Source organism: Peromyscus leucopus, chromosome 1 (assembly GCF_004664715.2).
Source record: "Peromyscus leucopus breed LL Stock chromosome 1, UCI_PerLeu_2.1, whole genome shotgun sequence".
Lineage (NCBI taxonomy): Eukaryota > Metazoa > Chordata > Mammalia > Rodentia > Cricetidae > Peromyscus > Peromyscus leucopus.
In genome coordinates this window covers 4,888,789-4,915,720 of record NC_051063.1, presented here as the reverse complement: position 1 = coordinate 4,915,720, position 26,932 = coordinate 4,888,789, and the positions used below count along the sequence as shown (strand labels likewise).

The window sequence follows — 26,932 nt, the reverse complement described above, 5'->3', positions numbered from 1 at the left end:
ACAAAAACCAACGCCCCCCTCCCTCCATCATTCCCAGAAAAGACTTAGCAGCCTCTCGAGACTTTGCTCCCACTGTGCAGCTTCCGGCGGCGGCGAGCGCCTGTTTGCGCAGCCAGTGAGAAACAGAACCTGCCGGTCTCCCTTTCGCACCCCCTTGCTTGTTCTCTTATGACGATGGGTGGCTTAGCTGGGTTTCACAGCACCATCAGAACGTGACAGTGGGCTGGCTGAGACTCTCGGGGCTCGGTCTATCATCACATCTTGGTTGCGACCACAAAGAGATTCTGTCTTTTTTTAATCTTCAGTTCAAAGGCGGGTGATTCGTCAGGGCTGACAGGTTCCGGATCGCTACTGTATATGACCATAACATCACTGAAAGGCCCCCACAGCTCAGCCCCCGACCCCACTGGGAACAAAGAAAACTCCCAGGTACTTTACCAGACACTCAGAGCACCATCCTGTTTGGGACACAGTCATTCGGCACTCAAGTTTCTCAGCCCAGAGCAACAGGGTGTTTAGCTTCTGGAAGGGAAAAGTGCATCCAAGAAGGATGACACACCATGACTCACACTGCTGAGACCTGGGAGCAAGAGGGAACTGGATCCCTTTATTCACATCTGACCTGAAACAAAGGTGGTCAGTGGGGGTCCACGTCACTTCCTGTTGCTTTGCTTCCATGAGTGGGAGAGCTGCCCGGAGGGAGGGGTCCCGACTAGCTCAACCTGCCTGTTTCCTTGGTTTGGGTGATAAAAAATAAAGTCCATTTTGAAATAATAAGGATGGTGACTGGGACGATGACTCAGTCAGTAGCGTGCTCACCTCGGAGCATGAGGACCCGAGTTCAATCCCCGGAGTCCACATTTTAAAAAAGACAGGCGTGATGGTTGCACTTGTAATCCCGGAGCTGGGGAAGGGGAGACAGGTGGATCCCTGGGGCTCAGTGGCAGCCATTCTACTTTAGTGGGTGTCTAGTCAGTGAAAGACCCTACCTAAAAACAAAACAACACAATAAAGTGGACAATGCCTGAGGAATGACACACAAGGCCGTACACTGCGGTCTCCCGGCTCTCGCTCTCTCATGCACTCTCTCTCTCTCTCTCAGACACACATGCAAATAAATAAATATAAATGTAATAAAAGAAAATTTTGAGGGGGGCAGTAATCCGAGGGGAAAGAATCTAGGTACATCGTGCTCTTTCGTCCGTCTACTTTAGTCCTCTGAGATTAAATTCTATCTACACAGCTTCAGTTCTGTTCTATTCTTATAATTAGCTCCTTAGTCCCTTCCCCTCCGTCCTCTCATAACTCTTTTCTGTTCCGTCCTCATCTTCATCCTCCTTCTTCTCCACCTTGGTTCCTTCCTCCTTCGGAACCGGTCTCTCCCTTACCAACCTCCTGACTCCTATAATACCAAGCAAAAGCTTCCAAGCTCCCAACCAGAGCCCTGATAGCCAGCTTCATTTGCAACCCAACGGGGAGTGAGTAGAGGAGGTGGGGTCAGGTAAGGGCTGGAATAAGTCAGAAAGGGAATTTACGTGCTCAAAATATATTCTTATAAGTGGTTAGGTGAAACGTTACAAGTCTATCATAAATGTGCTTAAACTACGATCTTACAAGTGGTTCGGTAAAGGCGTCTTTAAGTCACTAAAATAAAACTGCCTCTATTTTCCTTTGCCGCCATAGACCAGCAGGGCAGGGTAAATCTGCTCCAAGCTAGGAAGTCTGCCTCATAGCTACATTGTACCTGGTATGCACAAAAGCCTTTTGTTCTGATTCAGTCGCTCTGGAATGCCATTTGGCTGTGAGAGGAAGGAGGGCCTGAGCTTCATTTGCCCAAGAAACAAAGCTATACACCTAGAGTTGTCTGTCTCCTAGACGGTGTCTCCAGAAGGGTGTTTAACTGAATTCAGGAGACTGTCATTTCGGCCTAGGATGCTTGAGAAGATTTTCAGGTAAAATCCATTGTTAAAAGTTCTTGCGGGAGTTATGAGTGCACATAAAATTCACAGCAGAAGACAGCTGATCTATTAAAAGCCAAATAACACCAAATGCTCCTTGAGATTTGGCTTAATCCTCTGGAAGGCCCTTAGCTTCTTCCAGGTATTAGCTTTACCATATTCAGCTGAATTCCTACTACATTCCTGCGGCTTCTAGCAAGAACCAAGCAATCAATCTACCCCCCTCTCCAGGATCTTGTCAAATATATCAGGCTGTCCTCAGATTTGCTATGTGACCCAGGCTCAAACTCATGATCCTCCTGCCTCATCCTCCCGAGTGCCAGGACACCAAGCTTCCAATGAGTACCTCTCTTCCAGGGGTGTCTCTGGGCTCTCACACCCAACCTAGTGAACAATCCAGACGAAAGCTAAAAATGAGCCAAACAAAGACCCTCAGCCCATGTGTAGAAGCTCCCAGGCCTCCACACAGCCTGCCTTTACACAGACCAGAGCTCACAAACTGGTTTCAATTCACAAGCCAGCTGAAGTGATATTAACCACTCATGGTGAGTTCAGATACACGTTTGAGCCGTATCTGAACCCTGCAGAAATACGCACAGATATTAATTACTGGTGTCTGTTGGGAGTCATCCTGTGTGTGTTATGTCATTTTGTTACTGGTGTGGACAACCCAGCCATTCTGCTCTTCCCCGAGACGGTGTTTGGAGGCAGAAGATCGCAAGCCCAGAGGCAGAGCGGTTCAGCACACCAAGCGTCTGGCTCAACACTCCCACTTTCTGTTCATGCCACCATCCATCTCGTTTTCTATTGAAATCACCCTGTCACCATCTACACTTCCACTCAGGAAACTGTAACCAGGAAACAGAGAGAAAATCAAGATCCCATTTGTCTTGATGGATTCATTTCGATACAACTTCACTCAAGAGCTAGCCGCTTCCTGATTTCACATGTTACCATCAAAGACAGGGGCCAGGGCAGAGGCGCGTGTACACTTGCATGCCACTTTTGTGTGTGTGTGTGTGTGTGTGTGTGTGTGTGTGTGTGTGTAGGGGGTGGAGTTGGCTTCCTCTGTAGCAAGCTGGGCTGAGCTTCCCCAAGCAAAAAGCCATTCTGGGATGGCAGTGTTAGGCCCCAGCAGCCAACAAAGGGGCCACCCTGGACTGCCATCTGCTTGTTCCTCCCCATGAACTTCCACTACCACCTCTGGGAAAGGCAAACAAGAGTCCATTAGTACAGAAATGGAAAGCAAGGCCCAGACTGCAGAGCTCTGAGATCCAGTCTCCTCATGATAGCCTGGGCATGTCCCTCCTGCCAAGCATTGCCTTAGGCTACTTGCTGCAGAAGGGAAGGACCAAGGGATCACATCCCAGGTTTGAGCAACCCCAGGATCAGAACAAGGGCTGTGACTGCTGTCTGACTGCTAAGGCCATGTTCTAGACTAAGAAAGGCCATGTTCTAGACTAAGAAAGGCCATGTTCTAGACTAAGAAAGGCCGTGTTCTAGACTAAGTAAGGCCATGTTATAGACAAAGTAAAGCCATGTTCTAGACTAAGTTTGCAAGGGGAAGAGGGCTGTGGGTTCTGGGTCCTCCCCAGAGGTTTCCATGAGTGACTGCATGCTCTTCACAGAGATTCCCAGAGTGAGGAGCAGTCCATGAGTGTCATGACCATTGTATGGTTAAAATCCAGCCTTGGTTAAACTCCACTACTGGTCAGAACACAGGTACACCCACTCTTTCATTCAACAGACTGTGCCCAGGCTTGCAGCCATGCTCTGAAAAACACACTGCATGGAGGCCTTACTGCTGCTCAGAGCAAAGTCAATGATGTGTACTGATGCAACGGGACACAGTGGAGCAACAAAACAAAAAAGCACAGTGCAAACCAAGCTACCTCAAAAACACGGGTGAATCCCACATTCAAATGATAAATCCAAGAGCCAGATGCAAAAGAAGTGACGCTCCACGGCTCCCTTTGTCTGAAATTCAGAATAGGTAAAGCTGACCTACAGTGATAACAGACAAAATGTATGCTTAGTAGATGGGAAGGAGCCCAGGAAAACTTCTAGAAGGAAGAAATGTTCCATTTATTGAGCTGCGTGGTGGTTATGTAACTGCATAAAACAAGACAAGACAAAAAAGTTCGTAGGCACCAGCAAGATGGCTCAGCAGGTAAGGGCACTTGCCACCAAGCTGACCTGAGTCCGATCCCCAGGACCCACATGGTGGAAGATGAGAACCACACTTACAAGGTATCCTCTGACCTCCAAATATATGCTTTGACATGTACAGACATAGAGACAGAGACAGGCAGACACACAGACAGACACCCACACCCACATATACACACACACTCACCCCCACACCACACACACTCACATATACACACTCACACAGTCTCACTCACTCAACTACCTGCACACACACGCTCACACACACACTCTAAAAGATAGTCTGTGCTTTACAGTTTTGACCCCTGCTTGTCTGTGTTCCCAGAGCATTCTCACACGGGCTGATTAGATCTGTCAGTCTGTCTGTCCTATGAAATAAGACACTGGGAATGCTGCCAGTCCCTTTGTACGTCCTAGCACTTCAGGGGACAGTGCTCCTGTCAGCCAGGGCCAGGGCTGTCTCTGGAGCTGTGGCAGATGAACAAGTCCCTTTCTACTGCTTGCTCACCTATCATGTCTCCAGGGAGGAGGAGCCATGGGGTGACCAGAGCCCATGAGGTCCTTGTTGGGAACTGGGCATGTGGTCAATGACAGACCTCATGTTTAAGCTCTGGGCTCGGGGGTGACCTAGTTTTCAGACCTATCATTGGGACAGGTTGTCAATGGCTCCCAGCCTCTTTCCTCTGCCAGTGGGGCTGGAGGGAGCCCAAAATAGAAGCCCCTCCCCAAAGCCACAACAGACAAGTGACTGAAAAAAGAAGGCTGGGGAGCAGGGGACAGGTAGCATTGGTGGGCTCAGGGACAAATGTCTGTCTTTCCGCACTGAAGCACAGGTAAGGGGCAGAGAAGTCACAGTGACCTCGCATGATCCTAGTGGCAGAGTACCGGGCCACACATCTTTCCTGTCCACCGTAATGACACCAACTTGTCTCCAGCTGGAACTTCTCTTACGACAAAAACCCAGATGGCCACTCAAGGTGTAACACGGGCACAGGAAAAGTGGTCACCCCCCACTTCCAAGCAGGGTTCTTCACCTCCAGGTGGAGGCTTGGTCACGCCCAGTCCTCCATCCCTCACCTTCCACACACCAGGACTGGGAATACTCGCTGGGGCCCAGCATCTCTCACCTCCCGCCTGGTCTTCCTGCTTCCTGTCCTGGCTTCCGGGTGTGTTTTCCGTACCCTGCCCCCTGTGATCTACCCCTGGAGCTCCCCTGGCCTTCCTACCAGCAAACACTTGGGCAACTCCCGCCCTAGGGCCCTGGCACAGGCCACTCCGCCCTCTGGGAATTCTCTTCCTCTAGAAACGAAGGGGCTTTCCCTGAAATGCACACCTCCTCCCTTCTTCCCTGCCCCCGCTTTGGTCCCTAACATCTGACACACAATACCTTTTTACTTCTTTACTGACTGTCTCCCCAAATTTGGCTGTAGGAAACGTGCCAGTTGGGAAGATTTTGTCTGTTCTGCTTATTGTTGTGGCCACTAGAAGTGAACCCAGAGTGAACAGCAGACATCTCCTCTGCAAGCTGCTGAATAAATAAAGAATCCAGGCTGCAGCCTCCTCTGGGACTACAGTGTTGTCAGCAAAGCTCTGTCCTCCTCCTGGCCACCTGGTGCCCACACTCAGAACCGGACTACAGGTGCTTACATGGTGGCTCTGGCGGGGTCCCGTGTCCCCTCAGATCCAAAGCCTCAAGGGGTGGCTTGCCTTAGCGATGATCCAAGTCCCACTTACAATCCACAGAGGTCTGAGAGGGGTCACGGTGCAAAACCACCACTAAAGCCCAAGCCGTGCATCACAAGAGGTGCCAGGACCCCTTGTCCCAAACCCAGAGATGGCTGTCATTCAGTTTTGCCCTCTCTCCGACACTTGCTACCTACAGTCATAGCATAACCATAGAGGCCCTGTCCCTGGGGGAAACTGAGTCAGGGAGGATCCAGGAGAAAGGGGTTGGACATAGATGGCATGGGGCATGGGGACTCAAGTAGGTCTGGGAAGTCACCCTAGATAGCCACCGTGCTCAGCTTTCCCCCCAACCTAAAGCAGATCTTGCTCACAGCACAGGAAACAATACTGTTGGCTTTTCAATGCTCATCACTGTGACCTGGTAACCTCTGGCCTACAGATTTAGGGCAAAGCCCTCATGGCATAGTGCACAAGATAAGGGCAAGGATGCTCACTTGTCATAGAAGTACCAGTGAGAGAAGGGCCAGGAGATGGCTTAGTGTCTCTGCAAGCACTGCCATCTGCCGTATTTCCCAGTACAGGAAGCTGGCGGGGACAGTAGCCTTGACTCAAACCACTCTGTTTAAAACTGACAAGTGTGCACAGAAATGCTTCCTGAAAGACATGCTCCAGAAGCACACAAGGGCTTGTCCCCAGCAGCGAACCTGAAGGAAGCATTCTTTTGTCCTTTTCTACACGATACGAATACTTTTACAGCCAGCATCTACCGACATGCTTCGCACATTAACCGCAACAACAGTTGCACCCATTTTTCCAAAACTCCATCCTCCAGAGGTTTCCTGTGGACCGGCTGGCTGATGCCCAGCCTGCAATAGGACCCACAGTCACCACAGGAGAATGTGCATGCAGAGCCTTGCTGGGTGACAGAGGGAAAAACAGAAAGAACCACTTCCTGTGGGGCTGGGGGTGACAGTGGGGGAGGAGTGACACCCACCCAGAGTGAGGCCCCCTCAACACTCCTCCCCAACCCTCTGGGTGGCAGGTGGACCAGACCTGCAGATGACGAGTCCCCAGGCACACACTGGACCCTGCAGAACATGGAACCTTGATGAAAGATTGGGCACAAAACTGGCTCAAGCAAAGGAATCCTCAACTACCTCCAAGGGGGATTTGGGCAGGTGCCTGGCAGCCTGGCAGAAGTTTCCCAGACCCCACCACCAACCACCTCCAAGAGAAAGCTGCCCACTTGGGTAGGGTCAGAAAACATGGCACAGGGGAACCAGCGAGATGGCTCAAGCCTCCCTGGGACCCATGTGATAGAAGGAGAGAACTGGCCTCTGCAAGTTGTCCTCGGATCTCCATTTATGTGCTGAAGTTATTACCCTAAGGAAGAAGTTCTGTTTGCAAGAATGGAAGGGAAGTCCAGGGCAGGCAATGCCAGGCCTGGTTACAGAAACAGGCCGGGACCCCACCCCAAACACAAGGGATGACTTCAAGACAAAGATAGGTCTCCCCTGGAGCAGTCCCACAGAGAAAAATGGCGTGCAAGCCCTCAGTTTCCCGCCATTCATGGGTAAGGGCCAGTCCACACGTGATTTGGGAGCCCCCTTTTTCTCGTTGGAGTCCCATTGGAGTCGCCAGTCAGAGGCACCTCAGGTTAGGCTGCTGGGCCTGGCTGTTCAGGCTTTCTCTGGGCCGTACAGGCTGCCGGGTGGCGTCTGGTGCCATAACAGAAACAGGCCGCTGGCTTTAGGCGGAAACGACACCATCCATCATGCCACTCTGTCCTGATCTTCCACACGGTAGCCTGTCCAGTCCCCAGTCCCCACTAACCACTGCCCCACCCCACCCCCTCCCACACTGACTTGGTCACATGTCCGTAGGATGCAGAACAGCAGACCCAACCTCTGGCTAAAGTGCTAAAAAACGCCGATGAGCTTGTGCTGTGTGTATGGGAATGGGGGATCCTAGTGGGAACTTGAGATCATCTGCTCTGGTCCCCAAGCCTTAGAGGATCTCAGAAAGGAAGAATCCAATCAGGATGGAAGCCAGGGCCCCTGAGTCCGGGTGCTGGGCACCATGAGGAGCTGTGGAGATTAGAGTCAGGGCATCCAAGAGGCCCACCTCAGCAGGATGTGGTATCTGCTTGCCCAAGGGGGCAGTCCCTCTCTCTACACTCCCAAGACTCTTAGACCTTCTGGTTACCTGCCTGGCACTGGGTGAGTACTGTACATGTAGGAGAGTGTCCTCCACCCCGACAAGGAAAAGGACAAAGCCCAGAGTACCTAGCTCTAGCAGATTCTTGCCCCTCCCTAAGACTCATTTTCTGTTTTTATTTTTTGTTTTGTCTTTCCTTTTTTAAACAATGTCTCACTATGTATCCCAGGCTGACCTCGAACTTGGCAGTGATCTCCTGCCTCTGCCTCTTAAGTGTTAGAATTGTAGGAGAATGTCACCATGCCAAGTAAGAATATTAATTTTAGAAAATTTTTTTTGAGGCAGGATCTCACTAGGTAAACCAGGCTGGCCTTGAATTCACATAGATCCGACTGTCTCTGCACTAGGAGTGCTGGGATTAAAGGCATGAGTCACCATGCCAGGTAAGAATATTAATTATAGAAAGACACCAAAAGGAAAAATATGGCGTGAACAATTAGATTACAGGTGCCGCCACAATTTCATTTTTACTAAATTTATTTTACTTTTAAAATCACCTATTTTTTTCTAACTGAGAATAATAAACAGCCAGATGGCATATGATTGTAATACCAAAGCTTAGTAAGCTGAGGCAGGAGGATAGTGAATTCAAGGCTAGCCGAGGCTTCATTCTGACACTTCCCTGGCCCAACACACAAACACAGCGAAAAGTTTTGACCCCACAAAGCACGCCAACATTGCTGTTAACCCGGCCCGCAGCTTCGGCCTCTTCCACCCGTGGAGTCAGTTAATTGCACATCCAGTTTTGCTCACAAATCTGCAAAGTATTCACGGGGTGTTTCTTCCCTAATCCTGACACAAGCTGAATCTTTTTTTGCGTGGAAAGCCCCTTGAGCATTCTAGGATGTGTGCCCCATGTCTGTGACCCAGTGTCCTGTATGACGTCGAGTCCTAGAACTGCGATTACTCTTTTGTTTTCAGGATAGACCCTGAACAGAACTTGGAATCTAACCTGATCCCTTCTTTACTAGTGAGGGAGCTGAGGCCCTGAGCACACAGTTTTAGCCAAATATCAGCTCTTAGTTGGGGAGGTTCAGTGCTGTAAGCCTGCTGGTTCCCTTCAAACCAACCCGTAAATTCACAGAAATGTCTGTCTCACTGTACTGTGCTCTGGATGTTTTGACAGTTGGGCGGATTTCATCAGCTATTGCTGGTCATGCGTGTACATGTACACACTTGTGTGCACAGACACATATACGCACAAGCTGGGTGATGGATCTGCTCATGAGTTCATGGCCATGATTATTTTACTATCTCTATGTGTCTCACAACCTTACGTTGTAGACCTTAAGTATACACAATAAAATATACTTGGGCTAGAAAGAATGTTCGGCGGGTAAAAGTGCCTGCCATTAAGTTTCATCCCCAGGACAGGAGAAACATTTTTTTTTTTTCTGTTATTTTGAGAATCAATTCTTGCAGGCTCTGCTCTACATTTGAGGCAACACACACACACACACACACACACACACACACATACACACACACACACACACATACACACTATAATTCAAAAATTCAAAAAGTGAATAAATAAAATCAGGATGATTTTCTATAGTCAGGAGAGATGACCCTAAGAAAGAATAATGTCCTCTACATTACCAAGAGTCTATTAAGTTTAAAGATTACAGAGGCGGAAACTGTGGCCACCATTTTAGGAACAGATTAATGAGAGAAGAGAGAACCCAGAAGAGAAAACTCGCATGATTTATAGGAACTCAATAATCCCCTTCTCTCTCTTCTTCCATCCCTTACCTTCCCCCCAGTACTGCGGATTGAACATAAAGCCTTGAACTTGCTGGGTGACATTCTGTCACTGGGTTGAACTCCAGCCTCCTGTGATGCATTTCTAATCAACAGGGAGAAAGAAACGTTCCAAACGTGTTTTTGAAGCAATTGCTCTTTCCTTTGGAAAATAAAAATAAAAACCTCAAAGATGGTTTGATACAGTTAAATCCAGCCACGTCTCACGCCACACTCAAAATAAAATGCAGCTAGATTAAAGACTTTGGGGTAATAAAATAAAACAAGATCCTGAAGAACGGTGGGGGAAATATTTACTATCTCGTGTGGAGAAGCCCACCCCAAGCATGTTACAAAAGCTAAAAGCCAGGGCTGGTGGGAGGGTTCCCCAGCTAAATACACTCGCCTTTCAAGGGATGACCTGAGTTCACTCCCTGGAACCCGTGTAGAGGTGGGAGGCGAGAACCAGCTCTTAAAGGTTGCCCTCTGACCTCCACACACATACTCTAGAACACAAGCACACTTACTCGCAAAATGTTACTAATTTTTTTTTAATTATAAGTCACAAAGAGAAAAAAAAATGACCACTTAAAATTTGAAATCTATGAGCTGTGGGAAAATCGTAAAAGTAAATCGTCACCAACAAATCAACAGGCCGGACAGAATACTTGTGATACCAACAAAAGACAGAGAAATAATAGCTGACATACCTAAAGAGCACCTGTGAATCGACTCAGAAGAGAAAAAGAACGCAAAAGACAGACAGGGAAGAACAGAGCACAGGGCTGACAAGTGAAATAGCTCTCAAGGCTCAAAAACTGCTCAAGCTCCTTGGCAACTAAGAAATTCAGATTTAAAATACAATATATGGCCGAGCGGTGGTGGCGCACACCTTTAATCCCAACACTCTGGAGGCAGAGCCAGGTGGATCTCTGTGAGTTCAAGGCCAGCCTGGTCTACAGAGTGAGTTCCAGGAAAGGCGCAAAGCTACACAGAGAAACCCTGTCTCGAAAAACAAACAACAACAACAACAACAAAATACAATATATGTTTTAGACCTATACTATTAGTAAAAGTTAAAAACAGAGATGGCATCCAGAATTGAGGTGGGGCCATCAAGGGTCTCCTACAATGTCTATTGATTCAATTAGAATTATTGAGTTTAAAGAGCTATTTAGAAGCGGTCTTTCAAATTGTAGCTGCTCAGCTTCTCCAGCAAAAGCACAGGCGGGATGCACCCTAGGCACCCATCACACTGGAACAAATGCCACTTAAAGTCCGCTCCCCGGCCTCTCCTCAGAACAGGGGAGCAGAAGCAGTCACAGGGCAGGGAGGACCAGAAAGACCACAGCAGGTCCCAACTGTGGACAGTCACTCTGATGCTAAAGAAAAGGACAGCCCTCAAGTGCCGTCAGGAAGAGCCGCTCGCGATCTATCAGAAAGCGGAGGAGAGAGTAACGCTCATATGGTAATATCTATGATGTGGTCCATCTTACAAAACAGAGAAAGGAACAAACACCCGGACTGAGCTTTCAGGGACGGATGCGTTTAAGGAGTGAGATGAGCAGGACTGGGTGGGAAGTGGGGAAACGCAGCTTTTAAAACTCTGTGCTGTTATTCTCTAAGTGTGCTTTGATGGTGCCTGCGATTCTGCATGTACATATCCTGTATGTGGGCCTGCATGATCAACCACATGGCCCAGGGCAAAGCCAAGACTATTTTTATTTTTGAAATGAGAAGACAGTCCTGGGTTGTACTGCTTACCCAAGAAGCTCACACGCTGTGAGAGGCAGAGAAGGGTTCCAGTGTCATTCCAAACCTAAGGCAACACCCTTCCCCCCCCCCACAGCCCACCCACCCTACATGAGGAACGAGGCCACATGAAGTCTGACTGACTAGGTGATGAAAGGCTGTGGAGAGCTGGAGATAGCAAGCCGAGGTCTGTATTTAAGACTATTTCTGATCATGCCAGTGCTGTAACCGTACAAGACACACAATATTTCTAAGAAGCGGGGCGGGGGGGGGGGGGGGGATAACAAACAACTTGGGGTAATTCTTATTAATACTTGGGAATTTTTTTCTGTTAGTAGTTTTGTTACTCACTACCACCTTCACGTGCGCACATGTGAGCGTGACCGTGTGCATGTGCATGTGCGTGTGTGTGTGTGTGTGTGTGTGTGTGTGTGTGTGTGTGTGTGTGTCTGAACATTGAACCCAGAGCTTTATTTAGACACACCAGGTAAGAACTCTGCCATTGAGCTACAGCCCCAGCCCTTTTTGTAGCATCTTTAAACACATTTACTATTGTAAGTGTGATTCTCTACATATATTTTAAAATTACAGCAATCATTTTCTTAGATAATTCACCTGCCACCAAGCCTGGGGACCTGATTTTTACTCAGGAGATCCACATAGGAGGAGAGAATTCACTCCTGGAAGTCATCCTCAGGTTTCCACACATACACAAACACAAAATAAATGAAATACAAAAATAATACCTTAAATCTTCATAAGTATTAAAATTTAAAGATACAGTTTTAAGGGCAGTGATGATGCATGCCTTTAATCCCAGCACTAGAGAAGCAGAGGCAGGTGGATCTCTGAGTTTGAGGCCAAACTGGTCAACAGAGCAAGCTCCAGGACAGCCAGGGCTACATAGAGAAACCTTGTCTCAAAGAACCAAAAGTAAATAAACAAATAAATAAAAATTTAAAGTTATATCAATTTTTAATAGTAGTATTATGTGTGCCATTAAATTTCATCCCCTTATCTAGTGCCTGCTCGCCGCCCCAGGGCATCCCATCTAAGACAAAGTTTATCTTCTCTGCAAGACGCTGAGAAGACCGACACACGGTGTGTTTCACACCACACAGAGAAATTAATTCTGGGTGGATTACAGGGAGAAATGGGGGTAAGAAAAAAATCACAGAAAGACTTGCAGAGAGTTGGTGAAAACCTTTACCGAGGCTTTCTGCCAGGGAACCCTTTCTAACTCTAACGCTGTTTCAGAAACCACAGCAACAACAACAGAAAAAAAAACATAACTCGATTTGGCTGCTTAACATTTTGAAGTAAAGGTCAAATAGCAGCCTGGGGAAAATATTTGTGACAGTTGGGACAAAAGATGAATATCCATAATAAAGAGCTCGCACAAACCCATAAAAGTCACCCACTGAGACCCCAGTATCTAACAAGGCAAAAAGACCTAGGATTGTTGTGTCGCCACTCACTAGCCATAGTGGAATGTGGAAATTTAGATTTAAATTCAAGGCTTAAATGGATAAATTCTACACTTAAGTTAATAATTCACATTCTGTAGTGGTTTCTGACTGGTAGCTATTAGATGGTGTGGATTTAGGCCATTTTTAATATACTATAAAGTTTGATTTAAAAGCACTGTTTTAGCTAATCCGGCAAAAAACAGACCCATGAGCAACCACTCAACGCATGCAAACTTTCAATTCACAAACAATATAAGGAATGCAAATGATCATCTAATTTGAGGTGAACCAGATGCTAAGTTGAAGAACAGAAATACCAACCCTCCAAGAAATCAGTAAACAGTGCGTACTAAGAGCTACAAAGACTTCAGGCTGTGGTGGCGCCACCTTTAATCCCAGCACTAGGGAGACAGAGGCAGGTAGATCTCCAAGTTTGATAGAGGCCAGCCTGGTTCTGGGAAGGAGGAGGAGGGTTCCCAGCCTGGGAAACCTGAACAAACTTAGAAAAGTAGTCTTATGCAGGATCTGATTTATCCCTGAATTATTTGTAGATTTAGAGACTATCTCCCTACCCTGAAACTGAAAAGTCCAACCCCAGGCAAGTGTGACGGTCACTAAGGTTAGTAGGCAGATAGGCGATAGATAAACTTAGGATTTGCCCAAAATGTTTAATAACTTAGGAAATGTACTCAAATAAGGTGAAAAGCAATAAAGTGGGGTGGGGTGGGACAAGCCTGTAATCCTGGTACTCAGGAGACTAAGGCAAGAAGATGTCAAGTTTAAAGCCAGCCTGGGCTACAAAACCAGTCCCAGACTGACCTTGGAAACCTAAGGAGGCTCTTTTTCAAAACGAAAGCAACATCACCCATGACAATAAGGCATTCAAAACCTAACGGCATAGCATCAACCAGAAAAATATAAGGATATGTTTTGTTTGTTTTCAGAAGTCAGGAAAATATGACTTGGTGAGAAGATTCTGAATATTATTCTCCTCAGTAATGTCAGTGTGTGAATTTTGTGAAAGAGGGTCTCACTTGAACTCAAGATCCTCCTGTTAGAGTGCTAGAAATACAGGTGCACTCCATCACACCTGACAATTTCAAATATGTGCGAGAGTGGATTTGAGGTGTGTGTGTGTGTGTTTGGGGAGCGGGCACAGGATCATCTAGGTCTCCTCTTCAACGTGCAGCAGCCTCACCAGGCAGTGAGACATTTCCATAACCCAAGGTCTGCAATGAGCCAGGCCTGTGCACACGGCAGCCTTCTGGGAGAGGTGAGAGCTGCTGTTTGTGCTAACACGGGAACACTTGTGTTACACACTCGCATGACAAACTTGGGCCCAGAATCCTCTGCATAGTAGGCTCCTGACTGGGGAAAGACATGCTTTTTAAAACCTCCAAAAAGGACAGGAGGAAGCGGTTCCAGTCTTCAAACGGCGGTTACCTAGGGAGGTGGGAAGAAGGGTTTCCTTTTTTAGCTTGAAGAAACAAGAAAAGATCTTGCCCAAGGAACATGACACCTCTGCAATGAAAAAAAGAAAAGAAAGAAGACAGACAGGTAAAGCTTTCAAAAGTAAAGTTGAAGTGCCCGGCGGAGGCCAGCTGGTGTCGTAGTGATAGTGGCCGTGGGGCCCTCTGAATATCAGAAGGTTGAGAGTGATTAATTTTTTGCCCATGCACTGTATGTAGTTTTCAAACTTTGTCTAAGGGCTAGTGAACAATTTTATGGGGGAAAAAATGGCATTAAGAAAACCAAGCTTGGATTGGTGTAGCGGTGCACACCTTTAATACCAGCGCTACAGAGGCAGAGGCGGGCAGATCTCAGACTTCAAGGCCAGCCTGGGCTACAAAGCAAGTTCCAGGACATCCAGGGTCACACAGAGGAATCTTGTCTCAAATAAATAAATAAATAAATGAAGGAAGGAAGGAAGGAAGGAAGAAGGGAGGGAGGGAGGAAAGAAAGAAAGAAAGAAAGAAAGAAAGAAAGAAAGAAAGAAAGAAAGAAAGAAAGAATCCTGTCTAAAAAAAAGAAAGGAATGAAGGAAGAAGAAAGAAAAAAAGAAAAGAAAGAAAACAAAGCTTGAAGGATATGGTGGAACATGCCTGAAATCCCAGCACCCCAGCCACACAAGTGGAAGAACCAAGAGTTCCAAGTTATCCTCCACCAACCTGGATTACACAAACCCTGTCTCAAAAGAAAAACAAAGCAAACTGAATTCCGGGTCCTCAGGTCTATGAGGCAAGTTGAGTCTAATACAGACAGGAACTGAGGGTGTATCAGTGCCGAAGAAGGATAACAGAGAGATGGGGGCTGCCTGCTGAGCCGTTGGGCACAGGAGTATATCAGCCAGGTCTGCAGGTCTCTCCAGTTCCCATCTGAGCCTCATTGTCCACTATTCACAGAATATAAGGCTTATTATTTTCTAACCTTCCAATAAACAGTCAATGATGGACTGTTTCCTCAGTCAGAGCAAACAGGAGAGCAATATGCAATGTGTGGCTGAGAAGCAATCTATGGCATTGACCTGTCACTTACAGGCCTTTTGTTTCCTCTGAGAAACTGGGGTGCTTGCCCCACCCTCCTCGGCTTGCCCACAGGACACCCTAGAGTTCAGTCTAGTCAAGCAAGACAAGAGTTCCAAAGCCCACATGTCCCGAGTCCTAAGACCCTTGAAACAGGAAAAGCACTAAACACCAAAAACTCCACACAAGGCTTGGTGGCACAGGCCTGTAATCCCAGCACTGAGGAGCCCACATAGGAAATCACGTGTCTGAGACCAGATTGAGCCATGGAGTTCAAAGCCAGCCTGGGAAAGTTAGCAGGCTTCTGTCTCCAGATAAAAAGTAAAGAGATAAAGGGCTGGAGGTATGGCTCAGGGACAGAGCACTTGCCCAGCATGTATGAGGTCTGAGTGCACTCTCCAGTACCATAAAAGAGGTCCCACCTTAAGGGGAAGAAACACTTCTCGGAACAAATTGGACCAGTTCCTCAAGCAGACCAAACTGTGGTCCCAATTCCTCTTGGTGCTTGGCTCCTCAAATTCTCTAGTGTCTCAGGTTTCTTTGTGACCCGAAGCTAAAGCAGGGTGTGCGGGCTAGCCCTCAGTACCCACTGTGTTTGGCTCACACTTTGAGGAGCTGGAGGTAGACCTTGGCTTGGCACAGAAGTGGTCTAACCCTGGAATCTGAGATGGTGATACAGAAACATGGTTGTGGGGTGGGGGGTGGGGGGGAGCCCAGTCAGCAGAGTGCTTGCCTAGCATCCACAGAGCCCTGAGTTAGAGCCTGAACCAGGCACGGTGGTGCATTTCTGTAATCCCAGTACTCAATTAGAAGGCAGGAGGGTCAGGAGTTCAAAGTCCGCCTTGACTATATAGCAAGTGGAAGACCAGCCTAAGAATACATGAGACCCTGTCTGAAATAAAAACAATTTTTCTACCCCCCTGGGAACAAGACTAGCAGGAGGGACACACGTACTCTGGGGCCAGACAATGGAGCTGTAACAGACAGACCAGATTTCCTGTGCTTTCAAGGGCTATGGGGAACAATAGGTTAAGTGGCCACTGCAAGGAAAGTACTAGAAAATATTAACTTCCTCTAGCTTGTTTTTTTTTTTTTTTTTTTTTTTTTTTTTTTTTTTTTTTTTTTTTTGGTGGTGGTGGTGGTGGTGGTTGCTGTTACCACAGCAACATAGAAGGCTGAGACTGGGGGATAATAGGGGAAAAAAAGGAACCAGGGCCAGAATCTGACATCGCAGGCACTTGACCTTGGGGGCTTCCTCACATCAGCCCTGAACATGCATGAAGCAGGCCCCAGCAGCCAGACCCAGGGATGCTTCAGCAGAGCGCTGGGGAGGGGACGGAAGTGCAGGCCGCTGTCATCTCTAGAAGAGCAAGTGATGGCTCCCAAGGCCTGGCAGGTTCTTGAGCAGAGAGCGAAGGCGCTTTCTGTAGCAAACCCAGAGCACACAATCCCACCCTTCTCACAGAGCCTTCGCTAGCAAAGTGTGAGGGCAGCCCAGTCTCAGACAGACTCACAGCCCAGGACTTCCATGCAGAAAAAATGCTCCGATGCACACACAGACTGCCAGGCAGCTAGGAGAACCCCGGAAAACAAGCAGGCTCTTGAGTTCCGCTCATGCCTGAGGGAAACCTAGAAATGTTGCTGGCCTGAGGCAGCCCTCAGAAGAAGCAGAAAAGCTGCAGGCTAGGAGGTTCCCGACAGTCAACCCTGTCCTGGTTGATCTCATCCCCAGAGATGCCCAAACCCTGCATAACACGAAAACAGTTCTGCTACCAGTCTCCAACGGTCTCCTTCTAGAGTCACCCACAACTAGAAGTCTGTGGATAACAGGGCCCCCCAAAAGCAGTTTTCTACCCTCAAGCCACTGAGTGTTCTTCAGTATGAAGGATTCTCCAAGAGGTGGTTTCTGGTGCCCCTGCCTCATTCAGAAAGGAGCTGCCAGGTTGGCCAGTGCCTGTCTCCCAGAAGGCAGACACAGCTTCAGAGGTGAGTCAACCCCGAGGCCTCACAGGGCATCTGAACTCTAGAACAAGCATGTCTTGAGGTCCTCCATCAACACTCACTGTCCTCACCTCCAGCCTCCTCTCCTGGCCCTGTCCTGAAGAGGGCCAGACAAAGGAGCCAAGGGCTCTCGCCGACCTGACCATCCTTGCCGGGTGTCTGGGGAACGTCCCCCAACATGATGGGCTCTCCAAAGCTACGTTTTATGCCTCAAGGCCACAGAGTTGGGTGTGTCCTAACAGAAGACTTCCTCTAGTGGGCAGTGCCCAGTGTGGCACCCCTGGGCTCAGAATCATCATCCTGGGTCCCTGTTGGCTCTTTAACATGCCATGTGACCACAGATGGGCCACCTCACCTCCCTAGAAAATGGGACAAAGTTCACCTGGCCATCTTGTGCTGTTATGAAAGTGAAATTGGCTAGGGGGGCTAAGGTAAAATTCACCATCAGCAACTGACTCCAACAGGCAGGGGCTGTTGTTAAGAGTAACCAATGTTCTTCCTGAGTAGGGCAACAGGGACCTTCCTCATTTGTAAGTGAAATAAAAAGATATTCAAGGGAAGGCAGAGTCTCATTCCAAAACAGTAAAAGAAACTCATTTCCCTTTTAAAATATTCACAGGGGCCGGTCGTTGGTGGTGAATGCCTTTAATCCCAGGTAGAGCCAGGTGGATCTCTGTGAGTTCAAGGCTAGCCTGATCTACAGAACGAGATCCAGGACAGGCACCAAAACTACACAAAGAAACCCTGTCTCAAAACACACACACACACACACACACACACACACACACACACACACACATATATGTAATCACAGGGTTCCGGAACAGCTAGGAATGTGATTCAACATAAAATCATAAACCTACTTAAAACACCTACTTAAATGGGTTGTTGCTGTTTTTGCAATTTTTAAAACTCTGTTGTGCAGTTCATACCCAGCAGACAGCATCCTGGGCTATGTCAAAAGGGTGGAGCTCCCTTCGAGTTTTAAATTTTTCTCAGAAGGAGGTTTAAACCTCTAAGCTGTAAGTCTTCAAGGAAGGAGACACAGAAGGTCTCCTGGTTGCAGGCAAGGTCCCCTAGAGTCTTCAGGCCGCTGGAACAAAGTGGGGAGAAGAGACCTGAGCTTTCCGTGGGGTGCTGGAGTCACCTCCCTAACCTAGGTGCATTTCCCTCACTTCTAGCCAAAGAACAGGTACTGCCACCACCTGCCAGGGCTGAGAGATGAGACACTACAAACCGCAGCACAAGAGCCAATCACCAGGACCACCGGGCCCACAGCCCGCCCCACCCTCACGGCCACTGTGCAGCAGAAAAGCAGCTCTCTCCCTCCCTCATTGTGGCTTCGTGTGTTTTACACCCTCCCCGATCACCAGCTCTCTGAAAGTCCTATTTACTCTGTGATGTGCAATCTGTGGGTGGCAGCAGAGCTTCGAGGTAAATATTGTGCACTTGTACGACATACGCACCCATCTTGGTAGAGAGCATCAATCAACGGTTGTTTGACAATGCATCAAAATACTACATAGCTAAGAAGAGAGAAAGAACATGCCTACACAAAACACCACAGGTAAATTAGGAAGAAAAAGGATACAGGCGGGTTGATAGCATTCAGAGAAAATTCAAGAACAGGTCAAACGAATCGGTAACAAGAAAGGACTACTAGATACCTGGGTATAAGTAGCGAGTGGGAGCCAGCACACAATGGGGCCCGTGGGCACCGCTCACACAGGTGTGTTCTATCTGTGAAGTCACCTGGTCACTTCTCCGGGTGCATGCTACATTTAAAGTAGTTTTCTTTTAACGTGGGCATTGTGTTCAAGCTCCAGCTCCATGGCTGCACACGTGTGATCCCCAGCATATGAAATGCTGAACGCCTGCTCTGTGCTCTGTGAGACAGAGACAAAGGACTTGGTGTCTCTGCTCATGTCTCCAAGTATTAACATCGCTACTCACACTGCCACGTTCCTCTAGATCAACTCAGTGGATTTACATGATTAGAATTCTCTCAAAACAAAACACAATCCTGCTTCCTTGAGAGATCTCTTGTAGTCCAGGGTGGCCTCAGACTTGTTACATAGCCAGGAATGACTTCCCACTCTTAATCCTCCTGCCTCACTTCTCAAGTGCTTGGATTGTAGATACATGCCACCTTGCCTGACTTCAAAACAAAACTTTCTATCAATTGCATAAATCATGGCTTTGGTATGATAATTATTCATTTTCTAGTGTATCGAATTAGGGCAAATTAACAAAGTCGTAAATACTAAGATTCTAAGATTAAGACGTCCCATGAGCCGCTTCAGGCCCTCGTGGAACCCCTGGCACCATAGTGCCATAGTCACCAGTGCCATCCTCACTGGCATCAACATCATCATCACACCACCATTTTCAGCCTGTCATTCTCCTGACATCATCATCATCACCTCTGATGCTATCTCCACCATCATCATCACCATCATCACGAATGTCACGCATGCAAAAACCAATAGACACAGATTTCTGCATCATCCTTTATGGCCAGCCAGGCACAACCCTGAACTACAGAGATTAAAGAGTCAATAACACAGGAGCTCCCAGAAGGATTGGGTGCTGGCAAGCTCCTCTCAGATTTCACTCTCTTCAGTGCTGACAGACCACAGCCTCAACCTTCAGAGGAGGGTCATGACCAAAGGGAAGGGCAGTCTTCCTCTTCCAGGAGAGCTCAGACACTCAGCACATCACAGAAAACTGTCTCTCCCCCTCTTCTTCCTTCCTTCTTCCTTCCTTCCTTGCTTGCTTGCTTCCTTCCTTAACCCAACACACACACACACACCCATTTTTTCCTTTCCACTTTTTAAAGACAGGGCCTCACTATGCTACCCAGGCTAGCCCTAGACTTACTCTGTAGTCCAGACAGATCTTGAATTTGTGATCCACCTGCCTCAGCCCCCGGAGTGGCTGGGATTACAGATCTGTGCCATGAGGTTTGGTTGAAAGTCATCCCCAGATAGACCCTTTCCAGACAGTTCTGGGGTGCTCGGGATGCCTTGCAATGATTCCAACAGTGGCAACAAACTTACTCAGGTCACCCCTTTTTAAGTAAGCCCAGCAGATCATCATTCATGTCACATATAAATTTTTTTCTGTTTAAAATCAGAACCTTTTATTCAAATAATAGCATTTAAAGGAAATAAAGCTCTTTTGAAAAAACGATTGTGCAAAAATAGCACAGTTATTCTAAGTACAAAAGAATAAACACAAATGTCCCGTAATAAGGATTAGTTCCACATCAGGGCTGTGTATTAGGTACTATACAGACATTTAGAGCCACAAATGGGCTAGGGATAAAGCTAGGTGACAGACTGTATGAAGAATGTGTGTGTGTGTGTGTGTGTGTGTGTGTGTGTGTGTGTGCAAAATTAAATGAGAAGAAGCTCATCAAAAATCGTTGTGTTTGATAATGATCTATCCCTAGAACCCACACAAGAAGCCCAAATCAGATGGGGCCGTGCACATCTATAATCCCAGCACTCTACAGTGAGAGGGAAGGGGAGGCCTGAGAATCAGTGGCAGCTTGTGAGGCCTGCTAGTCGGAGTATGCAGTGCAATAGAGACAAGACAGACCCTGCCAGCTGGGCATGGTGGCACAAACTTGTAACCTCAGCATTCGGGAGGCAGAGGCAGGCGATCTCTGTGCGGCTGAGGCCAGCCAGGGATACACAGTGAAGATCCTGTCTCAACAATAAATAAAAGAGATTCTTTCTCAACAAAGTGGAAACTGAGAACTGACTTGAAAGTTGTCCTCTGACCTGCACACATGTGCTGAGACATGCCTGCACTCACACACAAATAAAAACAAATGAACTAAAAATAAATGTTAACCAAAAGAAAAAGCAGGTTCAAAGGTTAAGCAAGGGCTAGACTGTAGCTCCAAAGAGTGTTTGCCTGGCGTACATGAGTTCCTGCATAGATCCCCAGCACTGGACCAACATGTGTTTACATATACTTGCATATGTGTGTGTGTGTGTGTGTGTGTGTGTGTGTGTGTGTGTAATACAAATATGAAGGATTATATTATATATCATTTATATATGCTGCCAGCTTTGAAACTTAAGGTAATTAATCGTAACTAGGAACAGAAAAAAGAGAAACTTAAACTTACATGCGGCCTACTATGTTCGCAGTGATTATACCCGGATGGTAGGACTGTGAGCAGTTTCACTTATTTTTTCTTTATGTTCCACTGTGTTTGCTGACTTTTCTCAATCAGCATGAGTTATTCTTATTAGCAAATAAAACCACACTGAAAAGATCTCAAATGTTTCTGGACAATTACACAAACACACTGAACTATTTTCATTAAGAGATTTTCTGCAGACTCCTTGTAAGTGGACTCTAAATGATCCTTAGAAGACATACATGTATGCTTTTGAAAATAATTAAACAATGTACATATCATCCATAAAAACAAAAGCCCACCCATGCTCATGCCTGTTTCCATATTTTTCAAACCCACCCCACTATTAATGCATTGTCCTTAATTCAAAATTCTGCAAAAAATCCTTTATGTGGATACAGAAACCCTGTCTAACTATTCATTTTATGCATCTTTTATTCAAATAGATGACAATACGAAGACTGTTATAAAGTTTGGTCAGCTCTACATCAGTGCTCCAGGATGTTTTGGCCTTTTATCTTTTTCTCTGCTCAGTACAGGCAGGGATCACTTGTTTCGCTCATGTAGGCAAATGCTCTACCACTGAGCTACATCCTCGGCCTTCATCTTACTTTTTATTTTTTAAACAAAGTCTCACTAATTGTATCCTCCTGCCTCTGCCTCCAGAACAGCTGGAATTACATTAGGTCTGCCATCCCTCTTCTGATGGCTCTGGAGTGTGGCGGGGCTAGAACTCCCTTTCATTTCCCCTGTTCTATCCCTTCCCTCTGGGTGGATGAAACACCTTTCATTGGACCCTACCTCCCACCCAGGAAGTCCCTCTAAGGGGACATTGTGGATGAGCCTCCTATTGTGTGAGAACTATTAACTATTTTGAAGTCACAGGTATTATTGTGTATGTTTGGGTGTGTGTACATGCACATGCTTGTGTGAGTGTACAGACAAGGAGGTCAGAATACAGCCACAGGTATTATTGTGTGTGTTTGGGTGTGTGTGCATGCACATGTCTGTGTCAGCGTACAGGCAAGGAGGTCAGAGGACAACTTGCCGGAGTCACTTGTCTCCTTGCACCATGTGGGTGTCTGGGATGGAACTCGGGGTGTTAGGCTCAGTGGTTAGGGCGTTTACCTCCTAAGCCGTCTCACTGGCCCTGTGAGTGAGTGGGCTTTCTGAAGAGTACTGTGGCTTTCAGCATCTGGTCCTTTTAAGAAAACTTTCACAGATGGCTCAGGTACGGAACAGTTTTCTAAATGACACTCTGACCCTGTGAGGTCACAGACTGAGGAATCTCAGGACCTTCTGGAGAAGGCTCTTTATTTCTCAGGGACACCGCGGTCCAGGGGAGCGCCTCCACCTCAGACACACAGCCAGTAAGGGCTGAGCCAGGGCTCATTCCCCAAGCTTCACACCTTCTCACCCGTCCCAACTACTACCTTACAGGACCCAGCTGTCTATCCGCTCACTCTTCCCTCGGCCTAGGAAACCCATCTCACCACCTCAGTGGGAAACTGTTCATCCTTCCAATGCCTTTTCACCTTCCCTGACTTCCCCACAGGTTGCAATGGCTACAGCTTCTCCACAGCCCCCCCAGGCAGGCCCCTCCCACACCTTGTCCTAATTTCCTGTGAGAGACTGCCCGGCCGGCAGGAACTCTCAGGGACCAGTCTGTTTCACGTGCCCATCTTGAAAGATCCCTGCCTTTGGTGCGTTCATTTGGTCGAGAGCAGGCTTTGGTCCAAGCACTGGGTACTTAGGAAAGCAAGCCTGGGCTGGGGGATCAAAAGGCAGGAGGAGAGCTTCCAACCCACCTCAGCAGCTTCAGGACCAACACTGCTCTGAGAATAAGGACTGCCACCCCCACCCTACCCGAGCTCTCTACCATATTGAGGTCCACTAGGTGCATTCCCACAGTGCGCTGGTCCACCTCACAACTCAGGCTCTGTATGGTCATCTGTACGGCTTTACAGATGGCAGCCGGACCAAGGCCATAGTAGGATCTGCAGCCTTATGGTCCCCCAGTATCTCTACTGTAACCCACAAGAGTTCCTTTCAGGAAAATGGGTGTGGCCACCTGAAATACGAGTCAGGTAGCATGTGAGAAAGGGACATTCACCTGCCAGGAGGTCTGGAGGTCCCTTTGAAACTTCACTGTTGCCAGAGTCGTGCACCTTGGGGCATTCACTTAACCCTACTAATCTTCGGGTAGCTAGTTTATCCGAAAAATAGGCTTGTGTCCTGAGGCAGCCTTATTTTTTCTACTCAAATGTTTACCCTGTAGTCAAACAACCTCAGTGTCGCTCATAAGAGGGAAAAAAAAAAAAAAAAAAAAAAAAACAGAAGAGCAAGCATGAGTCGGGGCTGTCGGCTGGCTGTGGGGAGACCGACAATGATTGGTGGGGGAGGCTGGTCACTCCATCCAAAAGCCTCCACATAACACCCCTTGTGGGAAAGCATGGACCAAGCCTGAGATGACTGGCCTCACACCAGGGGCACTCTGTGCTTCACAAGCCCCGTGTGTCATCAGCACAGAAGCTTCCAGAAGCCCTGCAATGGGGGAGGGTGGATCTTAGAAAGGGGAAGCTAACTTGGCTAAGATCTCCACACAGATTTTAGGCTGGCTTTCTAGACTCCAAGTCTGTTTCTCCCCAACTGTGAAAAGCTGTCATTGGAAGCCCACGACCACAGAGTCTACAACCTTCCCTCTGAGACAGGGTTGTGCTAATACTCCATGGGGCATGTCATAGGACAGCCTCCTTCAAACGCGTCACACAAGGGGGATTTGGGTAACTTGCTTCATTAAGTGACTCAGTTTCACCACAGATGTGAGGGGCTGGTACTGTCCCAATGGAGGCAGTAGCCGAGCAGCCCCCTAGGACCCAGGGAAAGTACCATGGAAGACTCTGACCTCTGCTCCTCCCAAGAGTTCAAGCTGATGCCAAATCCTCTAGGTCCCAAAACAGAAAGGCCCTCCTCTGAGGGCACCTGGCATGCAGCCCACACCCCACCCCCTCCACAGGCAGGTGTCTAGAAGACAGCTAGTCTCAGGGTCATCCTCATGCCACACCGGAACCAAATGAGGACCCCAGCACGGCAGGACTCACCTAAGGTCACACACTCAAACGGCAGGTGCCAAAGGACCAGCACCCCTCCCTCAGCAGGCAAGCGGTGTGGTCAAACCCCACACATAAACACTCTCCACTCCCAGGGAAGGAGCAAAGCCTGGGCAGAGGGTACACTCCCTAAGCTGCGCAGGGAAACTGGAAAGCCAGACTGCACTGGTCATGCTCAGGATTGCCAAGTACAGAAGGAGATCATTCAGTCATTCAACAAACAAATACTTGGAGTTGATCCATCCTATAGAGTTCATTCAGTCATTCAACAAATACCGATCTCTTACTAAGCGTCCTCACGTTCCTCAGCCTTCAGCCCCCCCTCCTCCTACCCTCGGCTCCTCCCCTTTCCCCCACACCCCTTGTGTCCTGTTGCTTGCTTCCCCCAACTCCCCTTTCCAAAAGGACAGGTGTCTGGGATCACTGAGAAGTGGCCCAGAAGAGCAGGGCTCGGCGCAACTCTCCGGAGGTTACCTGGTGTAGCCCCGGCAATAGGGCATGTGTCTGTCCCGCGGAGGCCGCTGAGGCTCTGACACTGGCCTAGGGGGCTCATCCCCCTCACCCCCCCTCCCCAACCCGGCCTCCACCAAGCAGCGGCATGGAAAACCCAGCCGGCTCAGCTGACTTCCTCTTGTGTCATGGAAAGTGCAAAGTGCCGGTGTTAGGACAGGAAACTGTCGCCTGGGATCTGGGGCCAGGAGGGATGCAAGGGGCAGAACCACCCACCGTGGGGTAATTACTAGGGGGCTGGTGGGGGGAGGAGCCAGGGGCTGCAAGGGGACCACAGACCCGGGAGTGGAGGGACCGCATCACGAGGGTTCCCGCAGGTACACAGCAGGTAACTGGGGTGATACTTTCAGTTTTCTGCAAAGGATGGAACACAGAATGGAAGCCACCTAGTAGATGACCCTCGCGCCTGTGAAGGGGAAGACTGGAAATAAGTCTAAAGTCCGGGGTTTGGGCTGCCTTTGGTAAAGAAGAAAGAGTCTGGGGGGCTGTGGAGGGGGGTGTCAGTTTCCTCCTGTATGAGACTGGAAGCCGCGTTAGATGCCCTTGCTGTGAGGCCATCCCTCCTGGCTGGGGGCAGTGCGCTGCTGAGGTAGGTGCAGCTGAGTTATTCCCAGCCGCTCTCTGTAAACTGTGAGCGGGTAGGCTGTGAAGGGCACTTCAGAGACAGAGAGGAGCTGGGATACAGCTCAGTTGGCAGAGCGTTTGCCTTGTGAGCATGAGACGCTGGGCTCCATCCTCAGCACTGCCAAAGGAAAAATAACAGAAACACAAAGTCATAGGGGCCCCTGGTCACGGCAGGGAGGCACTGGGCCTCTCTCTTTCCTCCTTGCATTTCTAGGGTTTTTTTTAGTTTGCTTGCTTGGTTGTTTTTTGTTGTTGCTGTTGTTTTGTTCTTTTATTTTGTTTTTTCGAGACAGGGTTTCTCTGTGTAAGCCTGGCTGTCCTAGAACTTGCTTTGTAGCCCAGACTGGCCTCGAAGTCAAAGAGATCCTCCTTCCTCTGCCTCCTGAGTGCTGGGATTAAAGGTGTGCGCCGCCACCGCCACCGCCACCACCACCACCACCACCACCACCACCGCCGCCACCACCACCACTGGGCTGCATTTCTAGATCTTGCACAAAGTAAATGTTTGATGAATGAATGAATGAATGAATGAATGAATAAGTCCAGATTCCCAAGACCATAATATGGAGGGAGATCTTATACCCAACATGAAGATTTCATACCTAACATGGAGACCACACACCCAACATGGGGGTATCATACCAATCACACCAACATGAGATCTCCGTTTCTCTCTCATTCACTCACACACACACTGGGACAAATCCATCTTTCACGAAGATACTCTCCTTGCTGTACTTGCTGGTAAAATATCAGTCATGGACTCCTAGGCATGGTAATTCACACTTCTAATTCTACCATTTGTGAAGCTGAGGCAGATTACCACAAATTCCAGGCTAGTATGGCTAACAAGACCCTGGTTTTGGGGTTTTTTTGTTTTGTTTTGTTTTGTTTTGTTTTTTTGGTTTTGTTTTAATTTCCCTTAAGGCAGCGGTTCTCAACCTCTGGGTCAAACCCCTTGGGGGTCCAATGACCCTTTCACAGGGGTCACCTAAGACCATCAAAAACACAGAGA

General features: G+C 48.1%; 1 long non-coding RNA gene across 1 annotated transcript in view; it reads right to left on the bottom strand.

Moving 5' to 3' along the window:
- The window catches only part of LOC119087837, a 50,499-nt gene extending 24,897 nt beyond the window's left edge, over positions 1–25,602 (bottom strand). Inside the window, exon 1 of the long non-coding RNA XR_005091319.1 lies at positions 25,258–25,602. This is a non-coding gene — a long non-coding RNA (uncharacterized LOC119087837). The remainder of the gene's footprint in view (positions 1–25,257) is intronic.
- Positions 25,603–26,932: the final 1,330 nt, after the last annotated feature.